The following is a 23,147-nucleotide window of genomic DNA, read 5'->3' as shown; positions in this document are numbered from 1 at the left end:
TGATCTGACAGCCGGTTTAGATAGATCAATCGGTTTCTGATTATTGGCAGCAGTGTAAATGCACCTCAAAGAGTAACTGAACTTTTTGTTTTTTTATATTTTATGCCCAATAATTCTGAGCAGATTGGTGAGAAATCTGGTCCGGAGACTCTCAACTACAACTGAAAAGCTCTTTTAGACGAGGACACACAGCACAGAGCGGATCCTGTAGAAAATCATTGTCCTGTCTTCTGAGCTGTGCACTTCTAAGGGGTCTTTTGAACAATTTACGGGGGTCTCTGGACCCAGACCCACACCAATGTGCTCAGAATTAATGGACCTAAAACATATAAGATATCTCCCAAAAAATAAGGTATTTTTTAAATGTTTAATATCCGCAGGTACAAAGTCCCGTGGGCACATAGCCTAAAAGGCCCGTTACACGCTACGATATATTTAACGATATGTCGTCGGGGTCACGTCGTTAGTGACGCACATCCGGCACCGTTTGACAAATCGTAGAGTGTGACAGCTACAGTTAGGTCCAGAAATATTTGGACAGTGACACAATTTTCGCGAGTTGGGCTCTGCATGCCACCAAATTGAATTTCAATTGAAACCTCTACAACAGAATTCAAGTGCAGATTGTAACGTTTAATTTGAAGGTTTGAACAAAAATATCTGATAGAAATTGTAGGAATTGTACACATTTCTTTACAAACACTCCACATTTTAGGAGGTCAAAAGTAATTGGACAAATAAACCAAACCCAAAAAAAAAATTTTTATTTTCAATATTTTGTTGCGAATCCTTTGGAGGCAATCACTGCCTTAAGTCTGGAACCCATGGACATCACCAAACGCTGGGTTTCCTCCTTCTTAATGCTTTGCCAGGCCTTTACAGCTGCAGCCTTCAGGTCTTGCTTGTTTGTGGGTCTTTCCGTCTTAAGTCTGGATTTGAGCAAGTGAAATGCATGCTCAATTGGGTTAAGATCTGGTGATTGACTTGGCCATTGCAGAATGTTCCACTTTTTTGCACTCATGAACTCCTGGGTAGCTTTGGCTGTATGCTTGGGGTCATTGTCCATCTGTACTATGAAGCGCCGTCCGATCAACTTTGCGGCATTTGGCTGAATCTGGGCTGAAAGTATATCCCGGTACACTTCAGAATTCATCCGGCTACTCTTGTCTGCTGTTATGTCATCAATAAACACAAGTGACCCAGTGCCATTGAAAGCCATGCATGCCCATGCCATCACGTTGCCTCCACCATGTTTTACAGAGGATGTGGTGTGCCTTGGATCATGTGCCATTCCCTTTCTTCTCCAAACTTTTTTCTTCCCATCATTCTGGTACAGGTTGATCTTGGTCTCATCTGTCCATAGAATACTTTTCCAGAACTGAGCTGGCTTCATGAGGTGTTTTTCAGCAAATTTAACTCTGGCCTGTCTATTTTTGGAATTGATGAATGGTTTGCATCTAGATGTGAACCCTTTGTATATACTTTCATGGAGTGTTCTCTTTACTGTTGACTTAGAGACAGATACACCTACTTCACTGAGAGTGTTCTGGACTTCAGTTGATGTTGTGAACGGGTTCTTCTTCACCAAAGAAAGTATGCGGCGATCATCCACCACTGTTGTCATCCGTGGACGCTCAGGCCTTTTTGAGTTCCCAAGCTCACCAGTCAATTCCTTTTTTCTCAGAATGTACCCGACTGTTGATTTTGCTACTCCAAGCATGTCTGCTATCTCTCTGATGGATTTTTTCTTTTTATTCAGCCTCAGGATGTTCTGCTTCACCTCAATTGAGAGTTCCTTAGACCGCATGTTGTCTGGTCACAGCAACAGCTTCCAAATGCAAAACCACACACCTGTAATCAACCCCAGACCTTTTAACTACTTCATTGATTACAGGTTAACGAGGGAGACACCTTCAGAGTTAATTGCAGCCCTTAGAGTCCCTTGTCCAATTACTTTTGGTCCCTTGAAAAAGAAGAGGCTATGCATTACAGAGCTATGATTCCTAAAAACTTTCTCCGATTTGGATGTGAAAACTCTCATATTGCAGCTGGCAGTGTGCACTTTCAGCCCATATTATATATATAATTGAATTTCTGAACATGTTTTTGTAAACAGCTAAAATAACAAAACTTGTGTCACTGTCCAAATATTTCTGGACCTAACTGTATGAGTTACTGTGATCGTGCAAAAATACCTTATCGTTGCTCGTTGACACGTCGTTCATTTTCTAAAAATCGAACGTCCTTCTGCGCGCTGGTTGTTCATTGTTCCCGAGGCAGCACACATCTCTCCGTGTGACACCCCGGGGACGATGAACTGCAGCTTACCTGCGTCCCGCCGGCAATGCGTAAAGAAGGAGGTGGGCGGGATATTACGTCCCGCTCATCTCCGCCCCTCCGCTTCTATTGGGCGGCCGCTGTGTGACGTCGCGGTGACGCCGAATGTCCCTCCCCCTTCAGAAAGTGAATGTTCGCCACCCACAGCAAGGTCATTTGGGAGTTAACTACGTGTGACGGGGGTTATCGACTTTGTGCGACACAGGCAACAAATTACCTGTGCCGCACAAACGATGGGGGCGGGTGCGATCGCACATGCGATCCCACGAGAAATCGTAGCGTGTAAAGCAGCCTTTAGTGTCTTTGAAAATCTGAAGCTGTTACAATAAGCTAAATAAAACTGAACATGTGTGCAGCAATTGCAGATCTTCATTCTTATAGCGTTTAGCACTTTTTCAAGTGTGTTACAGAGCAGATCCACCTTAAATAGATGTTGTGTGCCCAAAATCATAGTTTTACATTGTCGGGAAGGGGTGCGACCACTTCAAGTGCCTAGGGCAGCACGAAGGCCAAATACAACCCTGACGACGTTAGAAATCCATCACACAGGCCGCAATATATAACTCTCACACAAGAAAAGACTCAGACCAAGTAAAGAAAGTTAAACTAAGTGATATTTATTATAGTTTAGTATGTGTTATATGTATATATTTGCTACCTCTCATCACTCACGAAGAGCGTACAGCGACACTCAGGTCAGGAAAAACCCCCAATGGAGGAAACCTGCAGGGAATCCATGGCCGCTGTACTGCCCTTCCTCCGGGCATACTAAGAGAGGTTAACACTATAAATCATTCAGTGTGTGTTTGTATGTATGTGCGGTATGTTAGTATTTGTGTATGTATTATGATGTATTATGTGTGTTTTTTATGTGTATGCGTGCATTATACATTACCCGCTCCTTTGGTTGGTCATCTATCATGGTCTTTACCTCTCGGGCAGCAGTATCTCCTAGTGAGAAATGAATGTACAAAAGATGTAAGAACCATAACTGTATTTTGTATTTACCTGACATACAGAATACTATTTCACAGTTTAGTTATATCTTTGATTTCCTACTTCTCTATGGCATTAATGATTACTTACCATTGGTGATATTAGTCAAGGATCTCAACTGATGTCCCAGGGTCCACTTTTGTGTCTTTCCGGCTAATGATGTTTCCATTCACTTCCCACTTGCATGGATGCAAAATGATGTTTCTGCAGCGGGCACAGGACGGCGGCCTCCTCCATGGGCCATGGACTTCGAGCTCCCATGCATGCCTCTTCTCGTACCCAATAGCCCAGCTGTGATGGATTCGCCGGTTTCTCATCCACACCCAATGGGAAGGGTCTTGTGCCATGATCTGGAATGACATCTTACATAATGAAACTTGTCTTCACTTGACAGATATATATATATATATACTGTATTTTTCAGATTATAATACGCACTTTTCCTCCAATAATTTGGGAGGAAAATGAGAGTGGGTGCTGTGCTGGCTGCTGGGCTCTGTTCTGGCTACGGAGGGGACTGTGCTGGCTGCGGCGGGGACTGTGCTGGCTGCGGTGAGTGCTGTGCTGGCTGCGGTGAGCACTGTGCTGGCTGCTGTGGGGGCTGTGTGGAGCAGGGCGGTGTGGTGGGTGAGATGTTCTGTCGGCGGTGCGGGCTTTAAATAATGGCACCCGCAGTCGGCGCGTGCACATATGGAGCTCTTGGCTCAGATCTGATCTGTGCACGCGTGTCTTCGGTCCATTGATCTCTCAGCAGTGGACTTAAGGAAAATAGTGCACGGAGGTGGCGCGTGCACAGATGAGATCTGGGCTTGTCATTGAGCCGAGAGCTCAATCTGTGCACATGAAAATGCTGGGCGCCATTTCTTTGAAACCCTCCAACAGAGCATCTGTGATATCCGCTGCACCGCCCTGCTCCACACAGCCAGAACACCCTCCGCAGCCAGCACAGCCTCCACCACAGCCAGCACAGTGCCCACCGCAGCCAGCACAGCCCCCACCGCAGCCAGCACAGTCTCCACCGCAGCGCCTGCAGCATCGCCCTACTCCAGCACCACCCCTGCCTCCTGTGACACTGCTGCGGCCCCCCGTCCGGTATGACACCACCGGAGTATAAGACGGATCCCATTTTTTTATTACCTTTTTTATCTTTAAATTTGGGGTTTGTCTTATAATCTGGTGAGTCTTATAAATCAAAAAATACGGTATACTTACCAGATCACATGTGGCCCGGTCCACCCAAGCTCTGAAGTCCATCCGGAGGAGCAGCTGGTTTCGTTGGTAATGCAGCTCTTCTTTCCGCTGTTCCCAGGTTCTTCCTAACGCCCACGCGTAGATTTCTTCACGGAAGTCAACGTCCTCTTCAAATTGGTTGGCTAAGAAGCTGAAAAAAAGACAAACGTTATGACCCAGATATATTGTAAGTGCAAAAGGAAGGGGTGAATATAAATGATACAATGATGTAAAAAAAACAGTCAATATGGACCCCAAGTAAGTCATAAGGCCGCATAGTATGGTTCTGATCACACGTTTTTCAGCTTTATTTTTTCAGTGTTTTTTCGTGTAAATTAGAAACTGCTTTTTATCAAAAGCTTTAAGATTTCAGAAATATCATGCACGTGTTGTCTTTTCTTTCTGAATTTGAGAACTGCGGCATTTTGAAATCTGCAGCATCTCAGTTGTTGAAAAATGGGCATTTTGACCGCAGCAAATTACTTCCCAGAGAGCAGATTTTAGCTGCAGAAACCCCCCACAAGAATCATGTGTTTGAACACAGCCCAAGATATATAGGCTTTCTATTTTCTCTTTGCAGATACAATGATAAAATATTTTTTACTTTAAAATCAGATAATGACCATAATTGTGTTTCCGTCTATAATTGATAAATCTAATATAAAATACCGGATCCACAATTATTGAGAGTTTTGCTAAAAATATGTTTTCATGAAAACACTTACAGGGATGGAAAGAAGTTCTCTCTATATTCCTCGGTGCTCAGTCCGGCTCTCTTGAAGTACACGAGGACCATGGCCAGGAGATACTAGAGGAAGAAGACAAAAAGTTATATTTTGGAAATGTTTTTACACAGTAGATAACTGTATGTCACTGTATTTTATGATGAATAATGTCATTCTGTAATCTGAACAGAAAGGTCACAGATTATTGTGCACCTGTAATACCTCTCTACAAGTATGTGGATGTAAAATGTAAATTCCGGTAAAGGGAACCCGTCATCAGGAAACTAGACCTTAGAAAAGGCCTTTCACTGATGATTTCATCAATACTTTGCTTGCAGTGTTTCCTCACTCTTCTCTCAGTGACCGGCCTTCCCTAGCTGAGATTCTGCACCAGGTGCCATCATTGCCCACAGATGTCTCCTCAGAGGCGGTGGCGCATGCGCAGTAAGCTCCTGATGACGTTAGCTAATCTACACATGCGTCTCCCCATCGGATGAGATGACCGTGGGCAATGATGGCACCTAAGGGGTATAACATCTTGATGACAGGTTCCATGTAAAGACATTGCATGGCTTATTGTTCTTGTATTTATACAGGTACCTTGTCAGAAATCCTTAAACAGATGTCTTTTGCCAAAAATAGCTGGATATCCTCATCTCCTGGGAGAAAAGTTAAAATAAGATTATTTAGATTTAGATTTAAAATATTTAATAAATTACACGTCATTAAATCTGATTTCTGTAATGTTAACCCCTTCCTGATACATAATGCAATAGTATATCAGGTCCCAGTTTGTGATACATTGTTGTGGATAAATACGGCTCTTCTGCGTGGTAGGTGCTCAAGTAGGATCCAGTCCCGTAAGTAGCAAAGAGCAAATACTTGGCACTCAAATAGGTGGATAAACTGGTATTTTATTGAGTGATATTGACCAGATACAGCACAGACGTTTCGGTATAACACAGACCTTCATCAGTGTACAGTGTAGACGATCTGCTCCGCTGGTGAGTGATAGTAGCGCTGGTGTAGATCACGGTGTCCTCCGCTGTGTGGCAAAATCGCCTGTGCTGTATCTGGTCAAGATTACTCAATACAATACCAGTTTCTTCAACTATTTGAGAGCCAAATATTTGCTCTTTTCCAGTTTGTGATACAAAAGGAAACAGAAAAAAGAAATGTTATTTGTATCACTGTGTCCGATCTATAAAAGTATAACATTAATTAAACTTATCAGCAAATGTCCAAAGGAGAAATTATCCAAATGCCAGAATTGTGTATTTCAGTCACTGTAACACCACAAAAAGGGATCAAAATGTTGTATCTTTCCCAAATCTTATCTACAAAAATGTCATCTTGCTAAATGGCGACATAGGCAGTTTTTTTATTTTTTTTTTATGAATTTCCAATGTTTTTTATTAGATAAAAGAAACCTGTCATGTGACTCATGGTGTCCAATCCGTGGGCAGAATGAATCAGAGCCCGGCTACACGATTGCAGCTAAGTATGTTATTCTCTAAAATGACGTTTCAGAAGGGATAAAGTTAGAGGATTCGGCTGAGGACTATAACTGGACTAGTCTCGTCTCCAGCTATGGTCTCTGGCCGGATGAGGAAACTTTACTCTCTGAAATGTTGGTGCGTTTCAGACAACAACATAACTGGAGCAAACGTATAGTCGGCCCTGATTCCTGCTGCCTGTAGTTTGGTATCGCGGTAATTTTACTGACCTGGCAAATCCTACTTTTACAATGCAAAGAATAAAAAAGAATAAAACACCCAAAAAAAAAACAAAAAGCAAAAAAACAATATCAGATTTATGTGTTATTGTGCAATTTCACCTCACTTGGAATTTTGATCCTGTTTTCCAGTACATTTAATGATAAAGTGAATGGTGATATTCAAAAGTACAATCCATCCCTCAAAAAAATCAAGTCCTCATATGGCTATGGGGATGGGAAAATTACAAAGTTTTGGCTGTTGGAAGAAGGAAACATGAAAAGCCCAAAAACATAAAATCACCATGTTATGAAGAGGTTAATGTTGATGGACTATCCATAGCAGCGTCCACTTCAATGGTTACCAAGACAGAACACTACATATACAGGTGTGGCCATATCCGTCCTGTACTGCTGCTCACTCCTATTCACTTCAATGGGACTCAGATGTAGTGACATGCAATATCAGCCACGGCACAACCGTATGGTGTAAAGCCAAGGTAATCAGCGAAGAGGATATTCCTCTCACTAGAGTACTGAATTATCAGCACCAAGCTGATAGATGGGGCTGCAGAAGTCAGATCCCCACTAAACACGATAACCCAACAGTCAGGAAATGTTACCAAGCAGATTAAAGAAAGCAGCCCGTTCTTCTGGACGCAGGTTAAGCTCCTTCATCTTCTTTTGGCAATTTTCTATAATGGTGGTCTGTGAACTGTGATATTACAGTAGATATTTCAATCAGATATTCCAGTGTTATAATATACAAATACAGATCGGTACTAATTTAATACATTTACAATTAACCCTTTCATGACATCTGCCAAATACACATGAGGGGCATGTTGGGTCCATAAGGGGAGTTAAAAATTATCTAAAATTATTAACTGAAGAGAACATTCGAATCACTCCCATTTATGTTATTAACTACAATTTTTTACTGTATATATGTATATATATGTATATATATATGAGGTGAAATAAGTATTGAACGCACCAAAAAATGTCAGTGTTTGTGTGAAAGATTTGGCCAAAATCACACTTGAGCAATGCATGTTACTAGTTTCATCATGCAGGAGGCGTTTTGAAGCTGCTTTAGTATTAAATTTCAACGAGCGTGTTCAATACTTTTTCCCTGTGTGACTTCCCATTATTACACATTACTAAGTTTATGGACATCTATCGTCTCTTTGCCTGTGTGGGTTGGATGGCTTGTTACCTACATCTGGTGACAAATTTTATTTTTACAAAAAAATATTTTTTCTGTATGGACTTCAGGTCTATTGCTTAGTGCAGTGTGATTCACACGGCTTTGACACATGAGGAGCTGCTGTTTAGGTGTGATTTGAAAATCTACTTATACCATTGCATTGAGACTGATGTAGCTATTCTACTCTGACATTTGGTCACTTCTAGTTATCTCTTATGGTTTTTGACACCTTAATATACAGTATAAACCCAAGCTGTAGCCTTGTAAATATACTGCCAATGGTTGTATGCAAATTGTATATCATTATTACATGGCATTATATATTTTACCCTCGATGGCCATTATTGATGGTGATTTACTTATTTTTTTGAGTAGTGCAATTCATATTGTCTCTGTTGGTATCATTGAATTTTTTGTATTTTTCAAGTGGAATAATTTCCTGTTTCTATGTATCAGCATCTATTTGTAAAAATGCTTTTAATCCTGAATTTAAAATATTTGTAATAAAAATATATTTTCAGGCTCAATATACTCAATGTTTTTTTGCTTATGGATTTATACATATTAGAAAAATAGAAATCTGAAAATGGTGGCGTGCATTTGTAGTTCACTCCCATGTCACTACCTTGTAAGACCACCTTTCACAACAATTATTGCTGTGAGGATTTTGGGGTATGTCTCTTCCACTTTTACAAATCTAGAGGCTGACATTTTTGCCCATCATTCTTTTGTAAAGTAGCTCTTGCTCAGTGAGATTGGATGGAGAGTGTCTGTGAACACAATTTTTCAAGTCTTGCCACAGATTCTCAGTGGGATTTAGGTTTGGAGTTTAGGATCATTTTCCTGCTGGAAGGTGAACCCTTCTCCCCAGTCTCAAGTCTTTTTCAACCTGCAACAAGTTTTCCTGTATTTAGCTCCATCCATCTTCCCATCAACTCTGACTAGCTTCCCTGTGCCTACTGAAGTTGCTGAAGATGATGCTGCCTTCACCATGTTTGACGGTGAGGATGGTGTTTTCAGGATGATATGCAGTTTCAGTTTTCCACCACACATAGCATTTAGCATTTATCCCAAAAGGTTCTACTTTGGTGTCATCTGACCAGAGCATCCACTTCCACATGATGCCAACAAGCAAGAAGAAAGGGCAATAGTTTCAGCCTCTAGATGTGCAAAGCTGGCAGAGACATACCTCACAAGACTGGCAGCAGTAATTGCAGTGATAGGTGGTCCTACAAAGTATCAAACCACAAGGGGCTGAATACAAATGCACCTCACAATTTTCAGATTCCTAATTTTAACCCCTTCAGCCCCCGGGCACTTTCCGTTTTTGCGTTTTTGTTTTTTGCTCCCCTTCTTCCGAGAGGCGTAACTTTTTTATTTTTCCATCAATCTTGCCATATGAGGGCTTGTTTTTTGCGGGACGAGTTGTACTTTTAAATGAAACCATAAGTTTTACCATATAGTGTACTGGAAAATGGCAAAAAAATTCCAAGTGCGGAAAAATTGCAAAAAAAGTGGGATTGTACAATAGTTTTTGGGATATTTTATTCACCGTGTTCACTATATGGTAAAACTGATGTGTAGGTATGATGCCACAGGTCGGTGCGAGTTTGTAGACACCAAACATGTATAGGTTTACTTGTATCTAAGGGGTTAAAAAAAATTCACAAGCTTGTCCAAAAAACGTGGCGCACGTTTTGCGCCATTTTCCAAAACCCGTAGCGGTCTCATTTTTCAGGATCTGAGGCTCAGTGATGGCTTATTTTTTGCGTCTCGACCTGACGTTCTTAACGGTACCATTTTTGCGCAGATGCTACGTTTTGATCGCCTGTTATTGCATTTTGCGCAAAATTTGCGGCGACCAAAAAACGTAATTTTGGCGTTTGGAATTTTTTTGCCGCTACGACGTTTACTGATCAGATTCATTGATTTTATATTTTGATAGATCGGGCATTTCTGAACGCGGCGATACCAAATATGTGTGTACTTTTTATTTTTTTAACCCTTTAATTTTCAATGGGGTGAAAGGGGGGTGATTTGAACTTTTAGGTTTTTTTATTTTTTTTAAATTTTTTAAAACTTTTTTTTACTTTTTTTTATTTTACTAGTCCCCCTAGGGGGCTATTGCGATCAGCAATCCGATCGCTCTGCACTATCTGCAGATCTCAGCTACAGAGCTGAGAACTGCAGATTTGCTGCTTCACTTTCAATGCCGGCTGTATTCCGGCATTGAGAGGAAGTGACTCATGTTAGCTACAGGCGTCATCACATGACCCTGTGCTACCATGGCAACTGCCGAAAGTCACGTGATCATGTCACGTGACTTCCGGTGGGGGCGGGGTAAGTCACTGTCATGGCGGCGCCCATGTACATATCGCTGCCAAGACTTTGGCAGCGAAATGTAAGGGGTTAATGGCCGCGGGTGGAAGCGATTCCACCCGCGGCTAGCAGGCACACATATCAGCTGTTGATAACAGCTGATATGTGCGCCGATCGCCGCCGCCCGCCGGCGGCAGGGGGCGGGGCTTACCGGCACACGATCCATGACGTATCTAGTACGTCATGGGTCGTTAAGGGGTTAAAATATTTAGAAAAACATATTTCATTTCCTTTACATGTCACAAATACTTGGTAGATTGTGTTGGTAAATCACAAAAAAATCCCAATAAATCACATTAGTGTAACGTGAAAAAAATGTGGAAAGGTTCAAAGGGTATGAATAGTTTTTAAAGGCACTGTAGATATGTCGCGGGCGGAGGAGGGGACGCTGCGCTGTCCCACTGCTTGGGTCCGGCTGCTGCTCGGTGGTGGCTCAAGCGGTGGGCCGGATCCCGGGGACTCGAGCGTCGTTCCTCGCCCGTAAGTGAAAAGGGGATTTGATTGTGGGGATTTGATATTGTCCGTGACGCCACCCACGGTTGTGGTGAGTTTGGTGACACCACCGCTGCTCTGGACGGGGATCACGGGAGCGATGACAGGGAGCAGCTTGGATGTTGGTTCTCCCCTCCGTGGGTAGGGGGGTTGGTTGTCCCGGGGCCCGGTGAGGGGGTAGGTTTGGATGGCAGGCGGGTTACGGGGCCTGGCGAGGTGCAGGGTCGCGGGGGCAGCGCTGTGCCGCACGCCACGGTAGTACTCACTCAGCCAATGATGTACACAGAGTCTCCGGTAAAACAAGCGGCTGGATGGACGGGTCCCACAGACGGCTGCGGTGTTTCTCCTCCTGGCAGGTTGATGGTGACTGCCTTTCCCTGCACCTGTGTAGTGTAAACGGTTCCAATGGGTTCCCACCGGTAACCCGCTCCCCAGCTTGGGTATGTGCTGAAGGAGTCCCTTTTGCCCGCAGGCTCTGGCCCTGGGAACTTTAGCCTTGGCGGTGACTGTGTTTCCCTCTAACGGTTGGACTGTTGCCTTCTGTCGGGACTTGGCTGCTGGGAAACCCAGGGGGTTCCCTTGGCTAACGGATTTGACAAATTGCACGGCGACTCCTAGCCTTGTCGGGGTCCGTAAGCCCCTGCCGGATGGTGCTGGCTTCTCTTTGCGTACCGATACGGTACCGCCGGGCCACCGCCCATCCACGGTCCTTACGGCTAGCTCCAATAGGCCTCTCCTGCAGACGGTCACCACCGTCTGCCAACCTTGCTGTTCCGTCCGGGCCACACAACCGGACCAACTTCAGACTCCTCAACTGCCACTTCACCTCCACCACTCGACTCACCTGCCCACTATCTCACTGCTCTGCTTTTCCCGCCTCCAGGACTGTGAACTCCTCGGTGGGTGGGACCAACCGCCTGGCCCACCCCCTGGTGTGGACATCAGCCCCTGGAGGGAGGCAACAAGGATTTTGTTTGACTTAGGTGTGCCTGACTGGGAGTGTGGGGTGTGTTGGTGTAGTACCTGTGACGTCCTGGCTTGTCCAGGGTGCCACATTCCCCCTTAGTAAAATGCAGACTGTCCGCGGGCTGCCCGTCCATCACCGGTTTTATTTTCACAACTGAAAAAGATAAACGGTAAAACACAAAATACAAGCATATTAACTCTTCCCACATCGGGAGGCACATACTTAAACGTTGCTAACGGTAACGGATTCCACTCTCTCCCACCCAAGCAATCTGGCCCTGATGCTGCCCCTAAGCAAATGGGCAGCACCCCTTGACCCCAGTCCAGCACAAGTTACCCGAGCGGGTTCTGTCCTTTTCAGGGGACCCACGTCCATGGGGAACCCCTGAAACCCCCCGGAGGATCGCCACCGGTTGCGGTAGTGGCGGACCTGGTCCATCACTTCCCTCCAGGCCCATCCTCCAAATCAGCCTCTCCGGAGGCGGTACCGGTTTAGTCATAAAAACATATTTATTTACACACTACAAGTTCGTGGTTGCCCTGCCAGTTCTCGGGCTTGTCCGTAAGCAGTTCCTTACGCAAGGATCAAAGACAGTCCCTACGGGGACAACAGTGCTTCGTAGCCAACGGACTACCACAAACAAAACTGTAGGGTCCCAACGGAGACTTGCCGTAGGGTCCCAACGGGGACTGTCAGCTGGGTCCCAGGGGCCATCCACAACACCTCGCTCCGGTACAGCTTCCTCCTGCAGCTTTCCCACAGTCCACCATCGAACAGCACGAGCCACCAACGCCACCCTCACACAGGGGTGACACTGTCCCACAGGACTCCATATTCAGCTGCCGATGATGTGGGTACGACTGCTCCTCCAACCGGACTCCTTAGCCTTGAGGGCCGTCTGGAATGTCAGCAGAGTCCCAATGGGGACCGACAGCAAGGTAACCGGGAACCGCTACCATGCTCTAACTTTTCTTTCTTAATCAGCAATCCCGCAGCGCAGCTGCCTTTGCGGCCGCTCCCGATGCGGAGCACTTTCTGCTTGCTCCGGTTCAGGCGGTGTGGGGGATGGGCCCAGCCGGAGTCCCCCCGTGCCGGCTACGACCGGTACCTTCGGTAACGAGGGACCCCGCTGTGACATGGCCTGCTCTGACTCCTGGCAGCTGCATCCCCGCCGTGCCTCAGCTGAGGCCGGGTGTCTGGGAGCGGTCAGCGGAACTTGCGGTGCTGGCTTCTGGGCGAGGGTCGCCTCCGTTGCGGCCGGGCGGGCTGCCAGGGCCATCGTCCTCTCCATCGCAGCTGGGATGGAAGCTGGGACGGTGCCAGGGCGGTGGTAAGGGTAAGGCAATCTCCCACAGACGCTGCGGGCTCCGCTACCAGTGGCAGGGGTAACGGGTCGGTCGGGGCGTTGGCCGCGGGCATGGGCAGTGAGGGAGGTAGCGTGGTGGACGGCAGCAGGCCCCTCAGCCGTATCGACCGATCCCTCGGGGACATAGGGGCGTGGGTCGCTTACCCGCTCCTCTGAGACCACTTCCACTTCGGATGACCAAACGGTTGCGGCCAGGCCCTTCATCTCTGACGTCCACTTCGCCAGCATGAAGTGGACTTGGGCCGGGAGCTCCTGGCACATATTGCTTTTGGATCCAGGAACGTGTTTCAGCAGAGTCCTGGCGTCCCTGCACGCTACAGCGCTAGTTACATGCGGCTGCGACCACCGCTCCTCTAGCGGCTTTGTCGGGCGCAGACATCTTGTATCCATCCCCCTTAGTTTCCTTCCGGTACTTCCTCTACGGGGGCGGGGTTTCAGCCTTCGCGCTTCTACTGCTCGAGGAGACGCTCGAGCAGGAATCTTTCGCGCCCAAGATGGCGGCTTCACAAATTTTTCGGCCGGACACCTCCGGCGGTCACAAGGCGCACCTCTACCAGATGGCAGAGCGGTAAGATCCTGTTCGTGATGCCAAGTTGTCGCGGGCGGAGGAGCGAACGCTGCGCTCTCCCACTGCTCGGGTCCGGCTGCTGCTGCTGCTCGGTGGTGGCCCGAGCGGTGGGCCGGATCCCGGGGACTCGAGCAGCGTTCCTCGCCCGTGAGTGAAAAGAGGATTTGATTGTGGGGATTTGATGTTGTCCGTGACGCCACACACGGTTGTGGTGAGTTTGGTGACACCACCGCTGCTCTGGACGGGGATCCCGGGAGCGATGACAGGGAGCAGCTTGGATGTTGGTTCTCCCCTCTGTGGGTAGGGGGGTTGGTTGTCCCGGGGCCCGGTGAGGGGGTAGGTTTGGATGGCAGGCGGGTTACGGGGCCTGGCGAGGTGCAGGGTCGCGGGGGCAGCGCTGTGCCGCACGGCATGGTGGTACACACTCAGCCAATGATGTACACAGAGTCTCCGGTAAAACAAGCGGCTGGATGGACGGGTCCCACAGACGGCTGCGGTGTTTCTCCTCCCGGCAGGTTGATGGTGACTGCCTTTCCCTGCACCTGTGTAGTGTAAACAGTTCCAATAGGTTCCCACCGGTAACCCGCTCTCCTGCTTGGGTATGTGCTGAAGGAGTCCCTTTTGCCCACAGGCTCTGGCCCTGGGAACTTTAGCCTTGGCGGTGACTGTGTTTCCCTCTAACGGTTGGACTGTTGCCTTCTGTCGGGACTTGGCTGCTGGGAAACCCAGGAGGTTCCCTTCGCTAACGGATTTGACAAATTGCACGGCGACTCCTAGCCTTGTCGGGGTCCGTAAGCCCCTGCCGGATCATGCTGGCTTCTCTTTGCGTACCGGTCCGGTACTGCCGGGCCACCGCCCGTCCACGGTCCTTATGGCTAGCTCCAATAGGCCTCTCCTGCAGACGGTCACCACCGTCTGCCAACCTTGCTGTTCTATCCGGGCCACACACCCGGACCAACTTCAGACTCCTCAACTGCCACTTCACCTCCACCACTCGACTCCACTGCCCACTATCTCACTGCTCTGCTTTTCCCGCCTCCAGGACTGTGAACTCCTCGGTGGGCGGGACCAACCACCTGGCCCACCCCCTGGTGTGGACATCAGCCCCTGGAGGGAGGCAACAAGGATTTTGTTTGACTTAGGTGTGCCTGACCGGGAGTGTGGGGTGTGTTGGTGTAGTACCTGTGACGTCCTGGCTTGTCCAGGGTGCCACAGATATATAAATAAATATGTGGTATTGCTGCATCCTTAAAAGTTCAATTCTTCAAAATATAAAATATGTCATATATAAAGTGAAATCAGTAAATCAAAAAATGTAAACATTGGAAATGTCATTTTTGGTTGTTGCATCTCTGCAAAAAAATGCAATAAAAACTGATCAAAATATCATAAATAAACAAAACTAATGTAATTAAAAAATCCATCAGCTTGGCTGCAAATAAGGAAAGGAACAAAACAGACCTCACACGGCTCCATCCATGGAAAAATGGCAAAGAAAATGGCAGCAGAAAAAAAAATGTTTATAACTTATTGAAAAATGTTTCACCAATTAAATAATAAAAAAATAATTGACCCTATTCTCTATAATTGTGCTAAACTGGAGACTCATGTTGCCAGGACACTTTCACTATACAGATAACCGTAACACAAACCCATAAATAATGGCAGAACTCTGATTACTTTTGGAATTTCCCCTACTTGGATTTTTATTATACTGATTCTCCAGTACGTTGTAGTGTAAAATGAACAAGGTCAATAAAATTATATATGTTCCTGGAAAAAAATACCCGACAGCGTATTTTCACCTATGTGGATGGACGGGAGAAAAACAAAAATGGCTGAATAAAAATTGTCTGCAGTATGAAAGGGTTTATAAGAAATGACACATTGCAATGTAAGTAAGCTGCATGACCCGACCTTAGCGCTGTCATCTTGGAAGAACGGGAAACGGCAATAAAACTTTTGAGTGTTGTGCCATAAATATCATATCAGATAACATGTAATAAATAAGTTTGGACTCTATATGGGGGGATTATAACATTAATAAATCTCACGTCTCTTCTTCATAAAGAGCGATCAGCTCTCTCTTCCTCTTCTTGCTCATCTTTTCTTCCTGGGAGTCTTAGAGAGAAAAGAATATCACCATGAACATCTTCCAGAGACTTTACAGAGACCTATATTACCATGAGCTTGTAATATAAGAACTGGACCTCTATTATATCATGGGCACACCTATAGGCAATACACAGGGTTGGTCTCACACCCCGCCCCGATGTCGGAGGGAGCCCAATAGCCACATGAAATGGCTAATGGTGTATGAGGGCCCTGCTACACTTGGTATTGAGGCCCTTGGGCTTCATACCTTAGCATTATATAGGCATATATTGGTCTTTTTTGTGGCCTAATCACTAAGACTGACATTGTGTTCTTAATTCCAGTGTACAACCGTAATGAAGGGATCCCTGAATGTTGCCCTAAAATCATGAATCATTACACCTGATGTATTCGGCGCATCTCCTAAGTTGTGCGCTCCTCCCTAAAAATGCTCCTCCAGTCAGAAACGGGAGTAGCATTCCTGGAGTATGAAACGCCGGCACTTTTGTTTAATTTGATAAGCGGGCACTGCATGCCCACTTTTGCCCTGCCTTCTCCCAGCTCTTTCCATTTTGGCAGAGCTTCTTTAAATGTGCATAAAAATGCGTAAATTCACAACATTATTGTGTAACTTTATGTTTTTAATGATTTACGCCTGATTTCTGGTGAACACACTAATAAATCTTATCCTTTGTGTTTCCCTATTAAGTATAAATACATATTCAGTAATTACATGATATAATAAAAGTGCTATAATTGTATTTGTTCTGGAAGATCACAGTTCGGCCACGCTGGACCCTGTCATTTCACATAACCCCTATATATGTTCTGCCCCTCTCTAGTCCAATCCCCCCCAAAATGCTAATAACCATGAAATAATAATGAAGACTAACACCGAATTACTGGGTGATTCCCTATTGTCCTACATCTTGGATCCATTCATCAGACAAAATTGGGGAATGTTAATAACCAAAGGGGCGTACATCTTTGAACCTTTTTACATGATCAGCTGTGGTTGGTTTTCTGAAAATAGTTGCAATATGGGCACATGCACTTTATGGATTAATGAGATATAGGAGAGAAATGTTTACATTTAACCAACACCCCGCCATCACAGTTCTGATAACCCCACTTTACGCCCATCCCTATCCCAGCAGTTGATACATCCGTGCCTTGCAATAGGATATATGTATCCATTGTTTTCCTATCCAGTGTTGTTATTATTTTTTTTTTTTGGGGGGGATATTTAATCCTTACCACTTGGAGATATATTTAACATAAACATTCCTTTTGCATGTTATACTCCTTGTTACTTTGTTTTTAGAATTGGGGAATGGAAGTGATAAGTCTTGGGTGTTTCTCAGGTCACCACCATTTATCTACTTTCTGGAGAATTTAGGTGAAAATCTTTGAGTTTATTAATAAAGTCCTTTCTCTTTCTTTGGTAAACAGCTAACTGACATTGGCTCTGGATGACATGGAGCGGTAATACAAGGTAATAAATGATGGTAATTTACCACTGATGACTTGAAGACAGTTGGTGTTATCTTCCAGAAGATGTTGATGTGCAGTAGGGTGTCTTCCTCCTCCAAAAATGTAACAATGTTCGCTAAATCACTTCTGAAACAAAGTGAAGCCTGTACTATCTCTATAAAAGCAATAGCAGACTGGCACCAACTGACGGTTTTTTCTAGTCTTATAAAGAAATTCTGCGATTCTATTGGTTGAAGCTTGTGGCACCCACCATGATGGTTTATTCTCTAGCAAATTTAAAGAGAAAGTACGCTCAGATAATGTACAGTAATGTTGGATTTGAAATATGAGGTGTCCAATTACGTAAATGAAGAATCTGAAGTTATCTTTATATTTTCAATCCTTCTTTTTATTGCCATTGGTGGGTGCCATGTTGTTATACTGTGGAAACCAGACGTTTACATACACGATCTAAAAAGACACATCTGCATGTTTATCTCACTATCTGACATGAAATCAGAATAAACCTTTCCTGTTTTAGGTGAATTGGGAACAACAATTATTGATATTTAGTAAATGTCAGAATAATGAGAGAAAGTGGTAATGTTACAATTTCATTAGTATTTGGTACCATTACCCTTAAACAGTATGACTTGGGTCAAACGTTTTGGATCTCCTTCCACAAGCTTCTCACAATAGTTGGTAGGAATTTGGGCCCATTCCTTCTGACAGAACTGGTGTAACTGAGCCATGTGTGTAGGTCGCCTTGCTCGCGTCTGCCTTTTCAGCTTTGTCCATACATTTTCAATACGATTGAGATCAGGGCTTAATGATTGTAACTCCAAAACATTGACTTTATTATCGTTAGCCACTTTGTAATCAGTTTGACAGTATGCTTTGGGTCATTGTCCATTTAGAAGACCCATTTCCACCCAAGTGTTAAGTTCCTGGCTGATGTCTTGAGATGTTGCTTCAGTATTGCCACATAATCTTTTTCCTTCAAGATGCCATTTATTTTGTGAAGTGTACTTGTCCATCTTGCAGCAAAACAACCCCACAACATGATGCTGCCACTCCTGTGTTTCACAGTTGGGATGGTGTTCTTAGGCTTCAAAGCTTCTCTGTTTTTCCTCCGAATGTAACTATGGTCATTATGGCCAATCAGTTAATTTTAGTTTTGTCAGACCACAGGACATGTCTCAAAAAGGTCTTTCTTCCTGTGTGCATTTGCCAATATTAATCTAACTTTTTTATGTTTATTGGGGAGTAATGGCTTCTTCCTGGCAGAGTGGCCTTTCAGCCCATGTTGATAAAGTACATGCTTCACTGTGGATAATGATGAAACAATCTTACCAGCTTCCACCAGCATCTTCACAAGGTCTTTTGCTTTTGTTCTTGAGTTGATATGCACATGTCTGACCAAAGCACGTTCATCTCTGGTACACAGAGCCAGTCTCCTCTCTGAGCGTTATGATGGCTCGACATTCACATCTTGTTTGTACTTGCATACAATTGTTTGTACAGATCAGAGACACCCCTTAAAGTATCTGGAAATTGCCCCCCAAGGATGAACCAGACTTGTGCAGGTCAAAAGCCTCTAAAGACATGACATCATTTTATGGGGTTTCCCATATTTATTTTTTTTAGTGTATGTAAACTTTTTACTTATACGTTTGGCAAACATAAATAACTTTGGCAATCCAAATTGACCTAAATTGGGAAAGATTAATTCTGATTTAATTTCAGATAGTGAGAAACATGCAGATATGTCTTTTTAGATAGTGTATGTAAACTTCTGGTTTCAACTGTATGTCATTTCTTTGGCTAATGTTCAATCAGCATTTTTATTAAAAGTGTTTGTGCCAAGTTTACCTAATTTGTGCCAGATTCTCAAAATTGATGTAAGGAAATATTTAACTTGGTATGAATTAGTTTAGGAGGCCTTACCTGGACGTTTGGAGTTCGATTACCAATCCTACATTTTCCACTTATGTGGCTGATAATTTGTTTGCAACCTCTGTGTTTTTCCACCTCCTCTTAGAATTTTCTTTTTTTAAACAACCTCTATGAGCGGTATGTCACATTGACTGACAATGAGCAGGGTCTGAAGAGAAGAGCACTCCAGCATGAACGACTGTATGCAGAAAGCCTGAAAGAGAGACGGCTAATGAGCAGGGTCTGATGAGCATCCCAGTATGGACAACTGTATGCAGAGAGCCTGAGAAAACTGACGGCCAAATAGCAGTGTCTGAAAAGAAGAGCACTCCAGCATGGATGACTGTATGCAGAGAGCCTGAGAAGAATGACGGCCAACGAGCTGGGTCTGAAGGGAAGAGCACTCCAGTATGGACGACTGTATGCAGAGAGCCAGAGAAGAATGACGGACAATGAGCAGGATCTGAAAAGAAGAGCACCCCAGTATGGATGACTGTATGCAGAGAGCCTGAGAAAAAATAGTTTGGCTGGCTTTGCTTTTATAAAACATATTTTGTTAAAGTATATCTGTTTTATTAAACACTTGTAGTCCATACTAAACTCCTCAACATTGAAATTGCAACACAAAGAAGAAAAACTAATTGAATTATGGACATCTCTGGATTTATAGACATGTTGGTGATATGGAAATAGAAAAAATAGAAACAAAATATTGAAAATATTTTTTCTCACTATCGAGTATGAACACCATACGCAAAAATAAATGCACTTGCACACCTTACCATGCTGTCAATGAGAGTATTAATGGTCATCTAAGAATGGTTCTACCATGCTGAATGCACTAGGGCACACAAATCATCAAGATCTGCTGCTGAAACGCTCTTTGCAATTGCTGACCAATGATATCTCAGATGTGCTTGAAAATAGACATGTCCAGAGATGCTACAGGCCATGGTAGCACGTTTAAGCCATGCAAGTGTGATGCCCCTGGACTATCAGGTCGTCACAGGGTATTGTGCAATCTGCTCTTCTGTGCAATATCCACCTCCTCCTTGGTTATGGGTCCCCAACTACATGGTGTTGCCTACATCAGCCAATTAAAGTCCTAGGTACACTCTGGTACACACTCACCAGGCACACCAGTGGACGGCCTGAGTGGAATAGGGTCGCCTACTTGGGGGGGTTGGTAAGGGGAGGTCAGGAGTGTCAGGAGCAGGAGAGTGAAGTGTTGGAAGTCAAGGAGAGAGGAGGTAAGGAGCCAGGCTCCTTGGAAGCAACTAGGTAGTAGACGGTGGTCTGGGCCTAGTAGGAGCTGGACCCCCGGTCACAGGGTATCATAACAAGGGGCACGGAACTGTCGAGGAGGACAGCTGGCGGCCTTGTACCATGACCGATCAAGAAATAACATCTGGAACACCATTCTAAGTCTAAACTGGGTGCAAAACCTAAAAAATCTACACTATATGGAGAGAAGGTATGCACACCAGTGACTATGTAAGGGGAATATATGAAAAGCAGAAACTGCTGTGTGAATACTGACATGAAAAATCCAATAGCTATATGTAAGAGTGAAAGTATGAAAAATGGAATCTGCATTACTGCCATGAACATATGAATAAAGAAAAATGTAGCTATTGAATTGATCAATGCAACAGAGCCCCAACACTACGCCAAAGTATTTCTCTACGTTGGGGTCCCTAGCTAGTGTGTGTCCTCTCATGCAGTTAAAAAACTTACCGTGTATGGGAAGCTGAGACCCAGGCTATATATGCGTATAATGTGGACTGGCAATAGGTGGTTTTCATATATTCCCCTTACATAGTCACTGGTGTGCATACCTTCTCTCCATATAGTATAGATTTTTTAGGTTTTGCACCCAGTTCAGACTCAGAATGGTGTTCAAGACGTTATTTCTTGATTGATTTGTAGTCTTTCGTTTGTGAACCCGGCCCCACACAAACCTATTGCCAGTCCACATTATACGCATACATAGACTGGGTCTCAGCTTCCCATACACGGTAAGTTTTTTAACTGCATGAGAGGACACACACTAGCTAAGGACCCCAACGTAGAGAAATACTTTGGCGTAGTGTTGGGGCTCTGTTGCATTGATCAATTCAATAGCTAAATTTCTCTTTATTCATATGTTCATGGCAGTAATGCTGATTCCATTTTTCATACTTTCACTCTTACATATAGCTATTGGATTTTTCATGTCAGTATTCACACAGCAATTTCTGCTTTTAATATATTCCCCTTACATAGTCACTGGTGTACATACCTTCTCTCCATATATTTTACCATGACCGGGCTGGGACCAGGACACGACAGGGTACGTGGACACTAGGTCAGAGAGTAGCTTCAGGAAACCTGACAATTTACCCGACGAGAACGGAGCCTTCAAGATCCGCTCTCCACCCACTCCAAAATCGGGGTACGAGCGCGACGAGGGGGATAGGACTTTCCCCCAAACGGTCCAAGCGTGAACCCTGAGAGCAAGCTCCCACAGTTCGCCACACTGGGGAGCGGGACCCAACTAGTTTTATGCTACCGAGACCAACAAAGAAGTGAACTAAGTGCCAGGAGGAAGGTCACAAATCACCAGGCAGCACCATCGGGGACGGGACCCAAAACTAGCTCCTCTCCTTCTCTGTCCAGAACTTTTGTTTATCCGGTTCTCGGTGTCAGCTTTTTGGACTGAGTGAGTACGAAAGTGACCCCCTTCACTCCCCACGGCACTCCCCGAACTCCACCACTAAGTCCCGGGGCATCCCCCCTACCCGTGGAGGGTTCCAACACCTAGCTGCCCCACTCCATCACCCTTGGGTACTTTCAACTGCAGCGGTTGTACTCCACATTACCACACACCACGGGTGGCGTCACAAACTCTAAACATAATCCCCTGTAAATACCCCCTTCATTTGAGTGGCCGCACGACCCCCGGGTCCGGACGCCCCTCGAGCCACCGCGGATCCGGATCCGAGTAGCCTGGCTGCTGACACGGGGGCGGCACACAAGATGCTCATATGCTCTTAGTAGAATGAAGAACATGTAGCCTTACGTTGTCATGTTGAAAAACACTTTGGATAAATGGCCGTTCCACCGGTTCCACAACCAGATTTATGTAATGACGAGCCGTTAGTTACCTGGAATGAAGAGTAGACAAAGTTACAATCCTAATGTTCAGAAGAATGTGGAACAATTCTGGAGCGTCTACTGTTAAAACTCCATGTTGTGTTATTTCTCTGTTATTAATCATAGAAATGTATAAATGAATTGGGAACTTGGTGTTACCAATTAGGGGGGGGGGGGTGTTCATGCATAGTCGGGCACTTTAGTGTCAGTAATATTGATGTAGCTGCCCAAAGTCTGAATTCATTTAGATGGAAGCTACAAATCCTAAGCAAGCACGTTCTCCAGAAGAGAGCCGCACATGTGTGCCCACCTCTCCATTCTTGGGAATGTAGAAAGGGGTCTTAGTCTAATACTAAGTGTGAGCCCTAGTGGCGGCATATCCTGACAATATGTCATAGATGTCCCAGAGGAAGGAACTCCTTTAGGGTTTAATTTAATGCCTGTGTTGATCAGGTTTAAGAATTCTGCTTGAGGATATGATTTCAATCAAATATGTAAAACCAATCCAGTAGCCAAACAGAATCAA

At 44.8% G+C, this 23,147-nt stretch overlaps 2 long non-coding RNA genes across 2 annotated transcripts; both read right to left on the bottom strand.

The window, feature by feature from the left end:
• Nucleotides 1-4,639: 4,639 nt before the first annotated feature.
• On the bottom strand, nucleotides 4,640-5,942 carry LOC142296135 (uncharacterized). The gene is made up of 3 exons (XR_012751593.1): nucleotides 5,889-5,942; nucleotides 5,289-5,371; nucleotides 4,640-4,714 (listed from the first exon to the last, which is right to left on the bottom strand). It is a non-coding gene; the product is annotated as an uncharacterized LOC142296135 (long non-coding RNA).
• A 1,690-nt stretch (nucleotides 5,943-7,632) lies between these two features.
• Nucleotides 7,633-17,637, bottom strand: LOC142296129 (uncharacterized). The gene is made up of 3 exons (XR_012751592.1): nucleotides 17,596-17,637; nucleotides 16,039-16,105; nucleotides 7,633-7,717 (listed from the first exon to the last, which is right to left on the bottom strand). It is a non-coding gene; the product is annotated as an uncharacterized LOC142296129 (long non-coding RNA).
• Between the last annotated feature and the right edge of the window lie 5,510 nt (nucleotides 17,638-23,147).

This window comes from Anomaloglossus baeobatrachus, chromosome 1 (genome assembly GCF_048569485.1).
Source record: "Anomaloglossus baeobatrachus isolate aAnoBae1 chromosome 1, aAnoBae1.hap1, whole genome shotgun sequence".
Taxonomy (NCBI): domain Eukaryota; kingdom Metazoa; phylum Chordata; class Amphibia; order Anura; family Aromobatidae; genus Anomaloglossus; species Anomaloglossus baeobatrachus.
The sequence above is the reverse complement of the archived record's forward strand: the minus strand, read 5'-3'. Positions and strand labels throughout refer to the sequence as shown.